The sequence below is a fragment of the Mustelus asterias genome, chromosome 22, assembly GCF_964213995.1.
Source record: "Mustelus asterias chromosome 22, sMusAst1.hap1.1, whole genome shotgun sequence".
Lineage (NCBI taxonomy): Eukaryota > Metazoa > Chordata > Chondrichthyes > Carcharhiniformes > Triakidae > Mustelus > Mustelus asterias.
In genome coordinates, this window is record NC_135822.1 from 39,951,280 (window position 1) to 39,969,777 (window position 18,498).

Sequence of the window (18,498 nt, forward strand, 5' to 3'; positions counted from 1 at the left end):
CCTGTCGGTGATCTGGTCTGAACTGAGAACAAGGGGGGAGGAGCCACAGCCTTTATACCCAGACCAGGGGGAGGAGACTTGGGCAGAACCGACGGGGATGTGCCACATATACAGGTAACAGATAGCAGATAACAGTGGTTTACCACATTCACCCCCTGTTTAAAAAAAGAGTCCGTCGGGGGTGATGCGGAGTGAACAATATTTACAATATTTACAGATTGAGTCTATCCGGGGGCTTGCTCTTCCACTGCGATCTCCGTAGTACCGGTTCCGTCGTGGTTTCAGGTCGCAGTGTTGTTGCGGGCGCCGGAACATAGCTGTCATCCGTGTTTTCATCTGACCCTCGGGTGCGTGGTGCCGACTCCTGGGGCTCAGGCGAGCTGTACACGGGGGTGAGAGGAGTGCGTAGTGATTCTGACATGGTAGGGACAAAGTCGGGGGTTGGGGGTACAGGGGTCCCTGAGTCACCTGCGGGCGCTAGGTCATGGATAGATACTGTGTCCTCCCGCCCGTCGGGGTACTGCACGTAGGCGTACTGGGGGTTGGCGTGGAGGAGTTGTACTCTCTCGACCAGGGGGTCAGACTTACGGGTCCTGGCATGCTTCCAAAGTAGGACAGGGCCCGGGTATGCCAGCCACGATGGTAGTGAAGTCCCTGAGGAAGACTTCCTGGGGAACACGAACATCCGTTCGTGGGGGGTGGCATTGGTTGCCGTGAATAGGAGGGACCTAATGGAATGTAGTGCCTCCGGTAGGACCTCTTGCCAGCGGGTGACTGGAAGGCCTTTAGACCGTAGTGCTAGTAAAACAGTCTTCCAGACAGTGGCGTTCTCTCTTTCCACCTGTCCGTTACCCCGGGGGTTGTAACTGGTAGTCCTACTCGAGGCTATGCCTTTGGAGAGCAGGTACCGTCGCAGTTCCTCACCCATGAAGGAGGATCCCTGGTCGCTATGGATATGGCTGGGGTAACCAAACAGAGTGAAGAGGCCGTGCAGGGCCCTAATAACTGTGGCCGAGGACATATCTGGGCAGGGAATCGCGAAGGGGAAACGTGAGTACTCGTCAATGACATTGAGGAAGTATATGTTTCGATCAGATGAGGGGAGGGGGCCTTTGAAGTCGATGCTGAGGCGTTCAAAGGGGCGGGTGGCTTTTATGAGGTGTGCCCTGAATGGCCGGTAGAAGTGCGGCTTGCATTCCGCGCAGACCTGGCAATTCCGAGTTATGGATCTGACATCCTCAACTGAGTAGGGCAGGTTTCGGGCTCTAATAAAGTGGAAAAACCTGGTGAGCCCCGGGTGGCAGAGGTCGTTGTGGAGAGCCTGTGACCGGTCCACCTGCGCACTGGCGCATGTTCCACGGGACAGGGCGTCAGGTGGCTCATTGAGCTTCCCGGGCCGATACAAGATATCGTAATTGTAGGTGGAGAGTTCGATCCTCCACTGTAATATCTTATCGTTCTTAAGCTTGCCCCGCTGCATATTGTTGAACATGAAGGCAACGGATCATTGGTCCGTGAGTAGAGTGAACCGTTTACCAGCTAAATAGTGGCGCCAGTGCCGTACAGCTTCCACTATGGCTTCGGCCTCTTTCTCGACAGAGGAGTGTCGAGTTTCAGGGCCCTGGAGGGTTCGTGAAAAGAAGGCCACGGGTCTGCCCGCCTGGCTAGGGCAAAATCAGACACATCGCTCTCCACCTGGAATGGGATGGATTCGTCTACTGCGTGCATCGTGGCCTTCACGATGTCAGCTTTGATGCGGTCAAAGGCCAGCCGGGCCTCCGCTGTCAAGGGAAAAAGGGTGGATTTTATGAGTGAACGGGCTTTATCCGCATAGTTGGGGACCCACTGTGCATAGTACGAGAAGAAGCCCAGGCATCTTCTCAGTGCTTTGAGGCTAGTGGGGAGGGGAAGTTCCAGAAGGGGACGCATACGGTCGGGATTGGGGCCAAGGACCCCATTCTCCACTACGTACCCGAGGATGGCGAGGCGGCATGTACGGAACACGCACTTCTCCTTATTGTAGGTCAGGTTAAGGAGCCTAGCCGTGTGCAGGAATCTGTCGAGGTTGGCATCGTGGTCCTGCTGATCATGGCCGCAGATGGTGACGTTATCCAGGGACGGGAAGGTGGCCTGCAGTTCTGGTCTACCATTCGGTCCATTTCGCGCTGGAAGAGCGAGACCCCATTGGTGACGCCAAAGGGGACCCTGAGGAAGTGGTAAAGGCGGCCATCCGCCTCGAACGTCGTATATTGGCGGTCCTCCGGGCGGATAGGGAGCTGGTGGTATGCCGACTTCAAGTCAATGGTGGAGAATACCCGATATTGTGCAATCTGATTGACCATATCAGATATGCGGGGAAGGGGGTACGCATCCAGCTGCGTATATCGGTTAATGATCTGACTGTAGTCAATGACCATTCTGTGTTTCTCCCCAGTCTTAACGACTACCACTTGTGCTCTCCAGGGGCTGGTACTGGCCTCGATGATCCCTTCCCTGAGGAGCCGCTGGACTTCGGACCTGATAAAGGCCCTGTCTCCAGCACTATACCGCCTGCTCTTGGTGGCGAGGGGCTTGCAGTCAGGAGTGAGATTCGCAAACAAGGAGGGAGGGGCGATTTTAAGAGTCGGGAGACTGCAGGTGGTGCGCGGTGGGCAATTTAGACGCTGCTGATTGCAGACGGAGAGCGGGGGAAAAGGCCCATTATACTGTACAATGACACTCTTCAGATGGGTCATAGTCGAGCCCCAGGAGTACGGAAGCACAGAGGTGTGGCAGCACGAGGAGCCTGAAGTTATCGCATACCGTGCCCCGCACCTTCAGGGTCACCACGCAGCAGCCGAGGACCTTTACAGAGCGGGATTGCGACGCCATGGAGATCGTCTGCTGGACGGGCTGCACGGAAAAGGCATATCGGCGCACCGTATCAGGGTGAATGAAGCTCTCCGTACTCCCACTGTCAAATAAACAATGCTCCCTGTGCCCGTTTACCTCAATGTCCATCATGGACTCGGCGAGACGATGAAGCTTCGTCTGATCCAGGGTCACTGATGCCACTGTTGAATCCTGCAGAAAGCTGTAGGAGGTTGTAGCTGTAGGAGATGGCGGCCCCTGCTGGTCACTCGCGGTAGTTGTAAAGCTGTAAGAGGTTGTAGCTGTAGGAGATGGCGGCCCCTGCTGGTCACTCACGGTAGTTGTAAAGCTGTAGGAGGCTGTACCTGTAGGAGATGGCGGCCCCTGCTGGTCACTCGCAGTAGTTGTCAGCCCCCGCGGATTGCCGACGGCCGATGACGTCATCCAAGATGGCGGCGCCCGCGGGTCGCATGCGGCCGGGGGCGTCCAAGATGGCAGCCCCCGCGGGTCACATGCGGCGCTCGTGGATTTGGGAGCAGACTTACGGCAGGCCTTTGCGTAGTGCCCCTTCTTCCCACAGGCGGAGCAGAACGACTCCCTCGCCGGGCAGCGTTGTCGGGGGTGCTTACCCAGGCCCAGAAGAAACATTTCGGGCCTCCAGAGGTTGCAGCCGTGGTCAGGTCACCGGAGAGGCGTGGGGCGGCGTAGGGCTGTGGTCCTCCCGTTAGCGATGGCTCGGTGTCCAGAATGCGCCCACGTGGTCAGGTGAGTAGGATTCGAGGTATTGTGAGGTCACTTCTAGGGACACAGCCAGTTGCACTGTTTTCTTTAAGTCCAGCGCACCCTGTTCCAGCAGCCGTTGCCGGATGTAAGTAGTGCCGATGCCCATGACAAAGGCATCCCGGATTAAGTCGTCTGCATTCTGGGCGGCAGTCACAGACCTACAGTTACAGTCCCGGGCAATCAGACGCAAGGTGCGCAGGAACTGGTCGACTGATTCACCTGGCTGCCTTCTGCGTGTAGCGAGGAGGTGTCTTGCATAGACTTCGTTAGGCCGTTTATTATGCAGGCCTTTTAACAGTTCGATGGCGGCCGTATAATTTTCCGCGTCTCGGATCGTAGCGTATACTACGTCACTTACCCGACTGCGGAGCACCCGTAGTTGGTCATCATCTGTACTGATGGCAGCGGAGGCTTCGATATAATCCTCAAAGCATTGCAGCCAGTGGTCAAACGTGTGAGAGGCTCCAGCAGCTTGCGGGTCCAGATTCAGCCTTTCGGGTTTCAGTAGCTGCTCCATTCTTCAAAAAAACTTGCCAATAAAATTGATGCACTATCAATCGAGCCGAGACTAGTTGTGAGCAAGACAAATAGGCTTTTATTGGCAAGAACTTGGAGCCATCCCTGTCGGTGATCTGGTCTGAACTGAGAGCAAGGGGGGAGGAGCCACCGCCTTTATACCCAGACCAGGGGGAGGAGACTTGGGCGGAACCGACAGGGATGTGCCACATATACAGGTAACAGATAGCAGATAACAGTGGTTTACCACAATAATGATACCTCCCAACTCATACTCTGCATGTTGTGGAGAACTGCCATATTCCTTTTGTTGCAGTTGCAAAAACCTTTATTTCTACGTTCAACATTTATTTCTTCTTCTTGTTATTTTTATGAGACACTTCTCCTGAATTGCTAACTTGTTCAATAGTTGTGTTCTCTTTTTGGGTTTGCTCATTGCTATGTAGTCCACAGCACCCTCCCACAGCACTGGACAGTTTTGGCCTTTCTGCAGAATGCCAATTTCTCCAGCTTGTTGGTGTGCTCCACACGGCTGGTAGTTTGATCATCCAATTGAATCTCTGCAGGATTCCTAATATGGCTCTGGTGAATGATAGATCTGCTTGAACAGCACAGTGACCCTTGTAGATGACACAGGAGTACCATGAATGCCATGAATCAAATCTTTGATGTGTTTCACTCTGAAACGAGCAGTTCTCTCACCTATCACAAAACTGATAGCATCCATTACATGGGACTTTCTTGGCTCTTCTCGGGTTCCATACTCTGACCTGTTGTTGAGTTCCGCTTGTGTTTTTTCTCTCAACCCTTTTACTTTCTTCTCATCTTCCTGCTCTAATTCCATTTCCTCATCGCCTGCTGGCGAATCTTCTACTATTTTTCACTGACCCTAATAGATTTCCTAGCTAGTTTCAGCTTTTCAATTAGTCACTCAGAGTCTTCTGTTGCCCTCTGCCTGGGTTTTCACCAGGGTTTCCCAACACCATCTCACCCGCCCCCCCATCCCCGCGGCACTCACGGGTTTCCTCCAGGGTCTACCAGTACTCCACCCTCTCTGGGGTTTCTCAGTGCCCCTTCCCGCCACTTCTCTGGTGGCTTTTACTGCCTATCCTGAGTCTGTCATTGCCTCTTGCTTAAGCCCTTAATTTCCTCCACTGAGGTCTTGTGTTGCTTATGGACTCTCTTTTGAGAGTTGCCCTCTCTCTTGGGTCTTCTCTGATTTTCCTGTCCCTTGCCCTTTGTTCCATTTTATGGTTGTTGCATTAAATGTTGTACAACTTTTAATGCATTATTGGTTTAAGACTGACAAAGTTTGTTTTTAAACTGCCAACAGTTGCTGTTTTTGTGCGTTCCCCACGCTTTTGGGGTTTTGGCAGGAATCTATAGCCCCTCTTGTTTGTTTTTAAAAAAACTGTTTTAACTTTTTTTTGCTGGTGGAAAATTTCTACCTCAACTTCTGCAGTTTTCCCATTTTTCCTGGTTGCCTGGAGAATCAGTTTATCTCTCCTTTTTCGAACATCGATCTTTTTGTCAATGTCACTACCAGCTCCAGCCGGGACCAGTTTAAAAGAAGCTTTTTCATCTTCTTTATTTTTAAACAGATGGAGGTCTTCTTCTCACTGCCTACAGTTCCCCAGTGTAGGGACCGCTACCATGGACACACTCACAGGCTCTGCTCAGTTCAGGAGCCTTAGAGTCTCAACCTCTTCATTTTCTCGTGCTTTTGGGAAAGGTCCTGCAGCTCCATGGGACATTTTTTCCTTTTTACTTCTGAACTTGTTAACTACAGCTAATATCTTGTTTTAAAAACTTCTCAACCTAATTTCATCCCTGTTCCTGGCACCCAAAAAATCTTTTCAGTTTCTGTGCAACTTCAGCTATTTGACTACCTGCAGTCCCTCAGTGCAGGGATCGCTACCCAGACGTACTGCAGGCTTTGCTTAGATTGGGAGACCTGCAAATCTCAGCTCCTTACTTTTCCTTACTCCTGGAACAAGCTCTGGAGCTCCTTGTGGCCTTTCTTTCCCCTTTTAGCCTCGAATCTTATCCAACTGAAGTAATTTCCCTGCCTTCTATCCAGATTTCTTCTTTCTAAACCTGAAAGACAGCTCAGTTTTCTCTGTTTTCTTTCCAGGGAAAAAAAAAACTGTAGCACTCCTGAAAGCTAGTCCCTCTTCATTTTAATTTTCCATGCCTTTCCAAACCTCTTGACCCACCAGTCACACCAGGTTCACTATTTTGACTGCCCCTCAGGAGCTGGCACTACCTCCACAACTCTCTCTGAGTCTCTTCACCCTCAACCAGGCACTTGGACAGGTATCCCTCTTTTCCACATTTAATTTGAATCGAACATTACAGATGGGCTGTGCCGTTGAAATTTATCTGCGTCGGCAATGTGTAATAACGAGGCACCCCTCAGGTGACATCAAGGAAACAAAAGTATTTATTGATAAAGAGAAATCAGGTACAGGGGATTGCAGCCCATGGCCATCTTGGGGCAGAGCCCCAGTTCTTACGTGGCTGCTCGATAATTCTGCACCAGAGAGGACTTCACCCTCTAGGGTGATTACTCGCTCTGATTGGTTCCTCAAGCCAGGGTAACCCTCTTCTGCTGTGCTGTCTTAAAGAGACAGACACCACAATCGCTATGAAACTCTTACTCTCTGTCTTTCTAATACTGGCTTGTTCTTCTTCTCATACTTTCCCCTCCTTAATAATCCTTTTGTCAGTCTTTGCTGTTATTTATATATTTTTTCCAATCCTCTGACCTGTTACCTATCTTTGTACAATTTTATGCTTTTTCTTTAAGTTTGATGCCATCTTTAACTTTTTTAGTTAACCATGTTTGGTGGGCCCTTCCCTTGGATTTATTTCTTTTTCATTGGAATGTGTCTATTCCGTGTATTCTGAAATACCCCTTTAAACTGAACCTCTATTGACCCATCCCTAAAACCATTTGCCAGTTTATTTTAGCTAGCTCCACTTTCATGCCCGCTTAATTGCTCATACTTAAGTTTAAAATACTAATCTTCGGAGCATTCTTCTCTCCCTCAAACAGAATATGGATATGTCAGGATATGTCAGGAGATACTGGATAGGTGCAGGAAAAATAGGGTTGTTGTAGTGGGAGACTTCAATTTCCCTGGTATAGACTGGAAATCGCTGAGAGCAGGGACTCTGAATGGGGAGGAATTTGTAAAATGCGTACAGGAGGGTTCTTTGGAACAATATGTAGATAGCCCGACTAGAGAGGGCTATACTGGACCTCGTACTGGGGAATGAGCCCGGTCAGGTCTTCAAAGTTTCGGTAGGGGAACATGTGGCAAATAGTGACCACAATTCTGTTAGCTTTAGGATAGTGATGGAAAAGGATGAGTGGTGTCCCAAGGGTAAGGTGTTGGATTGGGGGAAGGCTAACTTTAGTGGGATTAGGCAGAAATTGGCAGCTCTTGATTGGGAGAGGCTGTTTGAGGGTAAATCCACATCTGGCATGTGGGAGTCTTTTAAGGAACAGTTGTTAGGGCTACAGGACAGGCATGTGCCTGTAAAAAAGAAGGATAGGAAGGGTAGGATTCGAGAACCGTGGATAACCAGGGAAATTGAGGGACTGGTCAAAAAGAAAAGAGAGGCGTATGTTAGGTCCAGGCAGCTAAAAACGGAGGGAGCTCTGGAGGAGTACAAAGAAAGTAGGAAAGAACTCAAACGGGGAATTAGAAGAGCAAAAAGGGGTCACGAAATGTTCTTGGCAGACAGGATTAAGGGGAATCCCAAGGCATTTTATTCATACGTTAGGAACAAAAGGGGTGTCAGGGAAAAAATCGGACCTCTCAGGGACAAAAGTGGGGAATTATGCTTGGAGCCCAAAGAAATAGGGGAGATCCTAAATGAATACTTTGCGTCGGTATTCACAAAGGAGAGGGATGTGTTGACTGGGAGTGTCTCGGAGGGGAGTGTTGAACCGTTGGAGAAAATCTCCATTACAAAGGAGGAAGTGTTAGGTTTGTTAGAGAATTTAAAGACTGACAAATCCCCAGGGCCTGATGGAATCTATCCAAGGCTGCTCAGGGAGATGAGAGATGAAATCGCTGGGCCTCTGACGCAAATCTTTGTCTCGTCACTGGACGCAGGTGAGGTCCCAGAAGATTGGAGGATAGCTAATGTGGTCCCGTTATTTAAGAAGAGTAGGAAGGATAACCCGGGTAATTATAGGCCGGTGAGCTTGACGTCCGTGGTGGGGAAGTTGTTGGAGAAGATTCTTAGAGATAGGATGTATGCGCATTTAGAAAGGAATAAACTCATTAACGATAGTCAGCATGGTTTTGTGAGAGGGAGGTCATGCCTCACTAACCTGGTGGAGTTTTTTGAAGAAGTGACCAAAATGGTCGACGAGGGAAGGGCCGTGGATGTCGTCTATATGGACTTTAGTAAAGCGTTTGACAAAGTTCCTCATGGTAGGCTGGTGAAAAAGGTTGGATCTCATGGGATAAAGGGGGAGGTGGCTAGATGGGTGGAGAACTGGCTTGGTCACAGAAGACAGAGGGTGGTAGTGGAAGGGTTTTTTTCCGGCTGGAGGCCTGTGACTAGTGGTGTTCCGCAGGGCTCTGTATTGGGACCTCTGCTGTTTGTGATTTATATAAATGATCTGGAAGAAGGTGTAACTGGGGTGATCAGTAAGTTTGCGGACGACACAAAATTGGCAGGACTTGCAGATAGTGAGGAGCATTGTCAGAAGCTACAGAAGGATATAGATAGGCTGGAAATTTGGGCAAAGAAATGGCAGATGGAGTTCAATCCTGATAAATGCGAAGTGATGCATTTTGGTAGAAATAATGTAGGGAGGAGCTATACGATAAATGGCAGAACCATAAAGGGTGTAGATACGCAGAGGGACCTGGGTGTGCAAGTCCACAGATCCTTGAAGGTGACGTCACAGGTGGAGAAGGTGGTGAAGAAGGCATATGGCATGCTTGCCTTTATAGGACGGGGCATAGAGTATAAACGTTGGGGTCTGATGTTGCAGATGTATAGAACGTTGGTTCGGCCGCATCTGGAATACTGCGTCCAGTTCTGGTCGCCACACTACCAGAAGGATGTGGAGGCTTTGGAGAGAGTACAGAGGAGGTTTACCAGGATGTTACCTGGTATGGAGGGGCTTAGTTATGAGGAGAGATTGGGTAAACTGGGGTTGTTCTCCCTGGAAAGACGGAGGATGAGGGGAGACTTAATAGAGGTGTATAAAATTATGAAAGGCATAGATAGGGTGAACGGTGGGAAGCTTTTCCCCAGGTCGGTGGTGACGTTCACGAGGGGTCATAGGTTCAAGGTGAAGGGGGGGAGGTTTAACACAGATATCAGACGGACATATTTTACACAGAGGGTGGTGGGGGCCTGGAATGCGCTGCCAGGCAAGGTGGTGGAGGCGGACACACTGGGAACGTTTGAGACTTATCTGGACAGCCATATGAACGGAGTGGGAATGGAGGGATACAAAAGAACGGTCTAGTTTGGACCAGGGAGCGGCGCGGGCTTGGAGGGCCGAAGGGCCTGTTCCTGTGCTGTATTGTTCTTTGTTCTTTGAATGTAAAATTCAATCATATTATGATTGCTGCTACCTCGGGGTGCCTTCACTATGAGGTTATCAATTGATCCTATTTCATCGTACGATACCAGGTTTAGTATAGCCTGCTCTCTGGTTAGCTCCTAAATGTTCTAAAAAACTATCTCCAGAACATTCTGTGAACTCCTCATCTATGTTACCTTTGCCCATCTGATTTTTCCAGTCTGTGGTTTAAAATCCCCCTTGACTATCACAGTACCTTTCTGACAAGCTTTCATTAGCTCTTCTTTTATGTTACGTCCTACCAAATAGTTACAATTAGGGAGCCTGTACATTCCCACAAATGGCTTTTTGCCCTTATCATTTCTCATCTGTACCCAAACCAATTCTACATCCTGGTTTCCTGAAATTAGTAAGAAGTCTCACAACACCAGGTTATGCCAACATCTTTACAGTTCTTCATCCAGACACATGGAACAGCCATGGGGACCAAATTCGCACCTCAATATGCCAACAACATCTTTAACTTTAACCTGGTGTTGTGAGACTTCTTACTGTGCTTACCCCAGTCCAACGCTGGCATCTCCACATCATTCCTGAAATTAGGTCATTCCTCTCTGGTGCTAACACCATCATTAATTAACAGAGCCGCACCTTCATCTTTTCCTGATTTTCTGTCCTTCCTAAATCACGTACCCTTCAATATTCAGGTCCCAATCTATGTCATCCTGTAGTCATGTGTCTGTAATGCTGTAATGGCTATCATATCCCAAATCACCGGCACTGCTCTCAGCGTGGTAGGCACTGCTGTTTTAAAATGGTCAAACGCTGCTTGAGACTCTTGGATGATCTAGGTAATGGCCGTCCCCCAGGTGTCATCCCTAAAGTCATTGTCTAGTTTCTGCCATTTTGTCTCAGCCATTTCAACTTGTCCTAGTCTGGCTATGTCCTGATTATGCAGTTGGTGGGTTATTCGCATTTGCCTTCATTTGTCCCAGAAGCATTCAGTGGCGGGGGATCGGTTTTGGCAGCATTTCCAATAATTTTATTTTGTCACTTGGGGTAAATGGGACATATGTTGTCCTTAATCGGACTAGTCCTGTTGGCCTTGGGCACAACTTCTGTTTTAATTGGTGCAACTCCAAAGGCACGTCATATGACCTTCCTTCTTTGTCTATTTCATAATTATACAGCTCACTGCTTATGTCCCAATCATCTGGACTTTTGGTCCCGTATTGTGGGGCTGTTGATAATAGTGGGTAAATTTTAGCTGCAGCAGATTTGTTTCCGAAACTTTTGCTCAGATCCCAGAATGCCTTGAATATGAACAAAGCGATCTTTTCTTCCTTTTGTTTCTTTTATTTTTTTCCACTATGCCGCTGTTTCCCAATCAGGTCATCTAGATTCTACCCCTTCTCTCTCATTTTTGCTATGAGTTTTTGATTCTTTTCTCCTGCATATCTAGTTAACGATCCCTGTGGACTCCACTCAATTTTGAAGTTATTTTCTGCGGCCATTGTCAGTTGGGTAATTTGTTGTCACCGATGCGCCTCTTCCTTACTTCCTCCTGAAGTGAACGTGTTATTTGCCAAGTCCTGAGTTATGGATCTGCACTGCTCTCTCCTCATTCTAAGGCCCACAAATTGCTACATACCAGACACGTTACATGGGGATGAGTTAAGCCAGCTCCTGTGTGTTTTGTGCTTGATTTGGCTGCATCTATATGTTAGACCTCTGGATGGCAGTGTGATATTAAAAATCTTCACAGATCACTCTGCTTCTTTTACCAATCACCTTAAAACTGTGTTATCTGGTTTCTGCCATTTCCACCAGTGGGAACAGTTTTATCATATCAAATCTGTCTAGATCATTCATGATTTTGAAAACCTCCATCAAACCTCCTCTTAACCATCTCCTCTCCCAGGAAAACAATCCCAGCTTTTCCAATCTATTCATGTAACTGAAATCCCTCATTCCTGAAACCAGTTTTGTAAATCTTTTCTAATGCCTTTACATCCTTCCTAAAATGGTCGAGAACGTCAAGATTTTAGGTGTCCAGATCACCAACAGCCTGTCCTGGCCCCCCATGCTGACACTATAGTTAAGAAAGCCCACCAATGCCTCTACTTTCTCAGGAGACTAAGGAAATTTGGCATGTCAGCTACGACTCTCACCAACTTTTACAGATGCACCATAGAAAGCATTCTTTTTGGTTGTATCACAGCTTGGTATGGCTCCTGCTCTGTCCAAGAGCGCAAGAAACTACAAGGGGTCATGAATGAAGCCCAGTCCATCACTCAAACAGCTTCCCATCCATTGACTCCGATTACACTTCCCGCTGCCTCGGAAAAGCAGCCAACATAATCAAGGACCCCACGCACCCCAGTCATACTCTCTTCCACCTTCTTCCGTCGGGAAATAGATACAAAAGTCTGAGATCATGTACCAGCCGACTCACGAACAGCTTCTTCCCTGCTGCCATCAGACTTTTGAATAGACCTACCTCGCATTAAGTTGATCTTTCTCTACACCCTAGCTATGACTGTAACACTATGTTCTTTACTCTCTCCTTTCCTTCCCTATGTACGGTATGCGTGCAAGAAACAATACTTTTCACTGTATACTAATACATGTGACAATAATAAACCAAATCAAATCAATGCCTAGAACAGAACTTAATACTCCTGTTGAGGCAGACCCAGTGTTTTATAATGTCTTTGCTTTTATGTGCTACCACTATTTTAAAACTCAAGATCTCTTCTTAACCTTTAAATATATAAAAATCCCTACAGTGCAGAAGGAGGCCATTTGGCCTGTCGAGTTTGCACCGATAACAATCTCACCTAGGCCCTATCCCTTTAACTTCATGGATTTACCCTGCTTATCCACCTGACACTAAGGGGCAAATTAGAATAGCCAATCAACCTAACCCGCACATATTTTGGAGTGTGGAAGGAAACGAGCACCTGGAGGAAATCCACACAGACACGGGGAAAATGTGCAAACTTCACACGAACAGTGACCCAAACCAGGAATTGAACCAACATCTCTGGTGCTGTGAGGCTGCAGTGCTGACCACTGTGCTACTATGAGAGAAGCCAAAATGAACATAGGAACAGAGAATGAGACTTGGGAAATAATGCTGGGGAACCAGAAAATCAGCCAACGTTGTCTACCTGATACGCTGCAAGAAAGGATGTCCTGAGGCATGGTACATTGGGGAAACCATGCAGACGCTACGACAACGGATGAATGAACACTGCTCGACAATCACCAGGCAAGACTGTTCTCTTCCTGTGGGGGAGCACTTCAACAGTCACGGGCATTCAGCCTTGGATCTTCAGGTAAGCGTTCTCCAAGGCGGCCTTCACGACACACGACAGCGCAGAGTCGCTGAGCAGAAACTGATAGCCAAGTTCCGCACACATGAGGACGGCCTGAACCTGGATGTTGGATTTATGTCACATTATCAGTAACCCCCACAGCTTGCCTCCCTGGCTTGCAGAATTTCACTGGCTGTTCTGTCTGGAGACAATACACATCTCTTTAACCTGTGTTGAATGCTCCCTCCACCCACATTGTCTGTACATTTAAGACCTGGCTGGCTGTAGAGATTTGCATTCTAATCAGTATTCTGTAATTTGATTTCTGTGTCTCTGTGCCCTGTTTGAGAACAGAGACCACTCCATCTGACGAAGGGGCAGCGCTCCGAAAGCTTATGGTATTTGCTACCAAATAAACCTGTTGGACTTTAACCTGGTGTTGTGAGACTTCTTACTGTGCTTACCCCAGTCCAACGCCGGCATCTCCACATCAGAACCAGAAAATGGCAGAGGAGGTAAATAAATAATTTGTGTCAGAATTAATGGTCGAAAACACTAATAACATCCCAAAAACACTAAATAATCAAGGGGAAAAAGGGGGGAAGAAATAAATATAATAACTATCACTCGAGAAAAAGTACGAGGGAAACGAATGGGGCTAAAGTCCGATAGGTTGCATCCGAGGATATTAAAGGGAGTAGCTACAGAAATAGTGGATGCGCTAGTAGTAATTTTCCAAGAATGCTTAAATTCTGGAAAAGTCCCAAAGTATTGGAAAACTGCTATATTCAAAAAGGGAAGGGGACAAAAAACAGGTAACTATGCGTCAGTTAGCTTAACATCTGTCATTGGGAAAATGTTAGAGTCTATTATGGAGGATGTAATAGCACAGCATTTAGAAATACATAATATAATCAAGTAGAGTCAGCATGGCTTCATGAAGGGGGCATCATGCCTGACAAATTCTCTAGAATTCTTTGAGGTGGTAATGAACAGGATAAATAAAGGGAAACCAGTAGATGTAATTTATTTGGATTTCTAAAACGCACTTGATAAGATAGGAGCCCCTGATGTTAGAGGTAGGGCAGCCTGGTTAGAGGACTGGCTAATAGATAGAATAGACTTCTATCTCACCTGAAGAAGGAGTTTGGAGCTCCAAAAGCCTGTGTGGCTTTTGCTACCAAATAAACCTGTTGGACTTTAACCTGGTGTTGTTAAACTTCTTACTGTAATAGATAGAAGACAGGGGGTGGTATTTTACCATTTCTTGTCTAAGTGCTGGGCGGACTTGAAACTGTGAGAGATTCAGATCCGTCTTTTGGGTACGTTTTTAGGCTTCCCCCATTACGCACTCTACCTGCAGAATTTTGAACGAGTCTGGTTCTCGTTGCAGAAGCCTGAGGGAGGGGTTTAATGCGCCCTAAACCCTAGAGCTCCGATCGGAGCCTCCAACTGCACATGCGCAAAAAAAAATAATGCTGCTCCTCTGCCCGATCCCTCCCGGGCCAGATAATGCCTGGCCCTCACGGACAGTGGACCCCCCCAACATTACTGACTCTCTTATCCCCCCACCCCCCCCTTGCCCAGACAGATTATGGCCCCCCTCGCCCCCAAACAATCATAGGCAGAGTGATCGCAGCCCCCCTCCCCCCACCGATCGCAGGCAGAGTGGCAGTGGCCCCTTCCTTCCTCATACTGATCGCATGCAGAGTGGCGGTGGCTCCCACTCCCCCCCCCCCCCCACACTCCACCCTGGACCCACCTGCACATGGGCCCCATCTTCCCCTGACTTCGATGGCTGTATGACACCTCCCTCTCTCTCCTATATCCCCAATCATCATAGAATAGTTAAAGTTTATTTACTAGTTACAAGTAGGCTTACATTAACACCGCAATTAAGTTACTATGAAAATCCCCTAGTCGCCACACTCCGGCACCTGATCGGGTACACAGGGAGAATTTAGCATGGCCAATGCACCTAACCAGCACATTTTTCAGACTGTGGGAAGAAACCGGAGCACCCGGACGAAACCCACACAGACACAGGGAGAACCTGCAAACGCCACACAGACAATGACCCAACTCGAGAATTGAACTCGGGTCCCTGGTGCTGTGAGACAGCAGTGCTAACCACTGTGACATCGTGCCGCCCCGATCATAGAGGCACAGATCCCGCCCCACCCCCCTTTCCCCTCAATGCTAACAAACAAACTGCATTCAACTTGCTGGAATGCTCTCCCAAACTGCCTGCAGCTGATCTGCCCTAACAAGGAGCAGCTCCATAAAAACCCCAAGGATGGACAGGCAGGCAGGCAGTGCAGGAGAAAATATCCAAAGAGTCCAGTGCGCAGGTTCACGGACAGGGAGTGCAGGAGAAAATGGCAAAGAAGTCAGCACCCAGATTCATTCTCATTGCAGAAGCCTGTGGGAAGGGCTTAACACCCAAAACCCTAGAGCACCGATTGGAGCCTCCAACTGCGCATGCACAAAAATAAATAATGCTGCTCCTCCACCCGATCCCTCCCGGGCCAGATAATGCCTCCCCCTGGCCCCCACGGACAGTGGACCTCCCCACCATTACTGACCCTGCCTGTAAGCAGGTTGCTGGATGCTGCAGAGGCAAGGCGGGGCACTCTCTTCCCCCCCAACAGGACGCAGACCCGGGGAGGTGACAGTAAAGCAGCCTGGGAGGCAGTTGCCACCTTGGTTACTGCCATGGCACTGGCCCCCAGAACAGTGAAGCAGTGTCGCAAAAAGGTGAATGACCTTATTTGGGCAGCCTCCAACCCAGTGACGCCCGGCTGGTAGGCCTCCACATCCGCCTCCTCCTACAAAAAGTCTCCTCTCTGCTACGCCAGGTTGTGTAGGGCACAGCACAGCACCACAATGCGGGAAGAAATCAGGGGGTTGTATTGTAGGGCCCCGCCAGAGTGGTCTAGTCACCTGAACCACATCTTCAGGAGCCCTATTCACCTCTCCACTATACAGCGGGTGGCAACGTGGGCCTCATTACCGACCGGGCCTCAGCCACAGGCCTCCGCACAGGTGTCATCAGCCATGTCCGAAGCAGGTACTCCGTGTCACCCACGAGCCATTCCTACAGCCTGGGCTCCTCCTCAAAGGCCTCTGGTATGTCGGAGCTCCTCAGAATAAAACTGTCACTCACGCTGCCGGGGTGTCTGGCACTGACGTGCATGATGTTTATCTTGTGGTCACAAACCAATTGCACATTTAGGGAGTGGAACCCCTTTCTATTCATGAATCTTCATGGATTCTGAAGCGGGGCCTTGAGGGCGATGTGAGTGCAGTCTATAGCTCCCTGCACATTCGGCATCCCCACAATGGCTGCGAATCCTGCAGCCCGAGCTTCCTGCTGGGTCTGGTCCAGGTGAAATTCGATATACTGCCCAGCCCGGGCATACAGGGCATCCGTGACCTGCTTGACACAGGTGTGGACAGTTGACTGTGAAATGCCACATATATCTCGGCTGGGGGTCTGGAAGGAGCCAGTGGCATAAAAGTTCAGAGCGGCCGTCAATTTGACAGCCGCCGAGAGTGGATGCCGCCCCCCCCCTCCCTCCCCCCACCACCACCCCGAGGTCCTGCAACAAGTGTCACAGGTGTGGCATTGTCTCCTTTTGGAACCGGAACCGTCGGCGGCACATGGTGTCCAATATTTGTTCAAATGACACACGCGTGCGGAACTGCCAAGGTCTCCGCTCCCTCCTTCTCCGACGCACCCCTCTGGGCAAATGGCGGCCACTTCCTGTCTCCAGTGGCCGTCTCCCTCTACTCCTGCATGTGGTAAGGCCTGGATCTCTTCTGCCCGCAACTCATCCTCCTGCTCCTCCTCCTCAGCTCCAGCAGCAACCAAAAGAACAGCAAGATCAATCGGTTGCATCGCAAAAGCCATCTCGACAATCTGAAGGGGGGTGGGATTTGGAGAAGGGGAGAGACACATGGAGAAGTTAAGGAACGCTGCTTGCACCTAGCCCAGCAACACACACTGCCCATATTGCCCAACCCACCCCCCCACAGGCCCTCCAGCAACACAGCCCCCCCATCCTCCCCCCAGTAACACACACCCAGAACCAATACAGTAGTGAGCACAGATACTGAAAAGTCCTGAGGCTGCAGCACTGCCATTTCAAAGGGCTTCCAGCAGGAAGAGTGCTGCATGCACTAGGACCCAGCAGCATCCCCAAAACCCCAGGTCAGTGCTGAGACCCGGGTCCGTGCTGCAAATTGGACATTGGACACTGTGCTGAGCAACGCTCCCCCAGCCCCCACACACTCGCAGACCCCTCCCAACCCAAAACGCAACATGGCCACCACGAAAGGACCCCCTTTGAGGATCACGGAACCGTCTGATGATAGGAACTTAGCTCCTCACTAACCCTCACTGAGCGCCAGAATCGGACTTTTATGGAGCATGTCTGTTCCAGACCGATCTGGGTGCAAATCGCGCTACTCGCCTCACGCCCAACTTGATCAAATTTACGCGGCCAAAAACAGATGCAACGCGATGGTAAAATACTGCTCAGAAAATTGGGATAAGGGGCATTTTCAGGATGGCAACCTGTAACTAGTGGAGCGCCACAGGGAACAGTGCCGGGTCTCAACCTGCCATTTTCAGAAGGCTTTCAAACTTTCAGAAGGTCACACATAACAGACTACTCTGTAAAGTTAAAGCACATGGGATTGCAGGTAATGTCTTGAAATGGATAGAAAACTGGTTAACAGATAGGAAGCAAAGAGTTGGCATAAATGCGTCTTTTTCTGATTGGCAGTCAGTGACTAGTGGGATTCCACCTGGGATCTGTGCTAGGACCCCAACTGTTCACATTATATATTCATGATTTGGAAGAGGAAACTGAATGTATTATCTCCAAATTTGCAGATGATACAAAGTTGGGTGGGAGGGTGAGCTGTGAGGAAGATGCAGAGATGCTTCAGCGTGATTTGGACAGGCTGAATATGTGGGCCTCTGCATGGCAGATGCAGTATAATGTGGATAAATGTGAGGTTATCCACTTTGGTAACAATAATAGGATGACAGATTAGTACTTGAATGGGTGTAAATTGAAAGGTGGACCTTAGAGTCCTTGTGCATCAGTCGCTGAAAGTAAGCGCGCGTGTACAGCAGGCAGTAAAGAAGGCAAATGGTATGTTGGCCTTCATAGCGAGAGAATTTGAGTGTAGGGATAGGGATGTTTTGCTGCAATTGTATAGGGCATTGGTGAGGCCACACCTGGATTATTGTGTACAGTTTTGGTGTCTTTATCTGAGGAAGGATGTCCTTGCTACAGAGGGAGTACAGTGACGGTTTACCAGGCTGATTCCTGGGATGGCAGGTCTGTCATATGAGGAGAGACTAAGTCGGTTAGAATTATATTCACTGGAGTTTAGAAGAGTGAGAGGGGATCTCATAGAAAGTTATAAAATTCTAACAAGGTTAGACAGGATAGA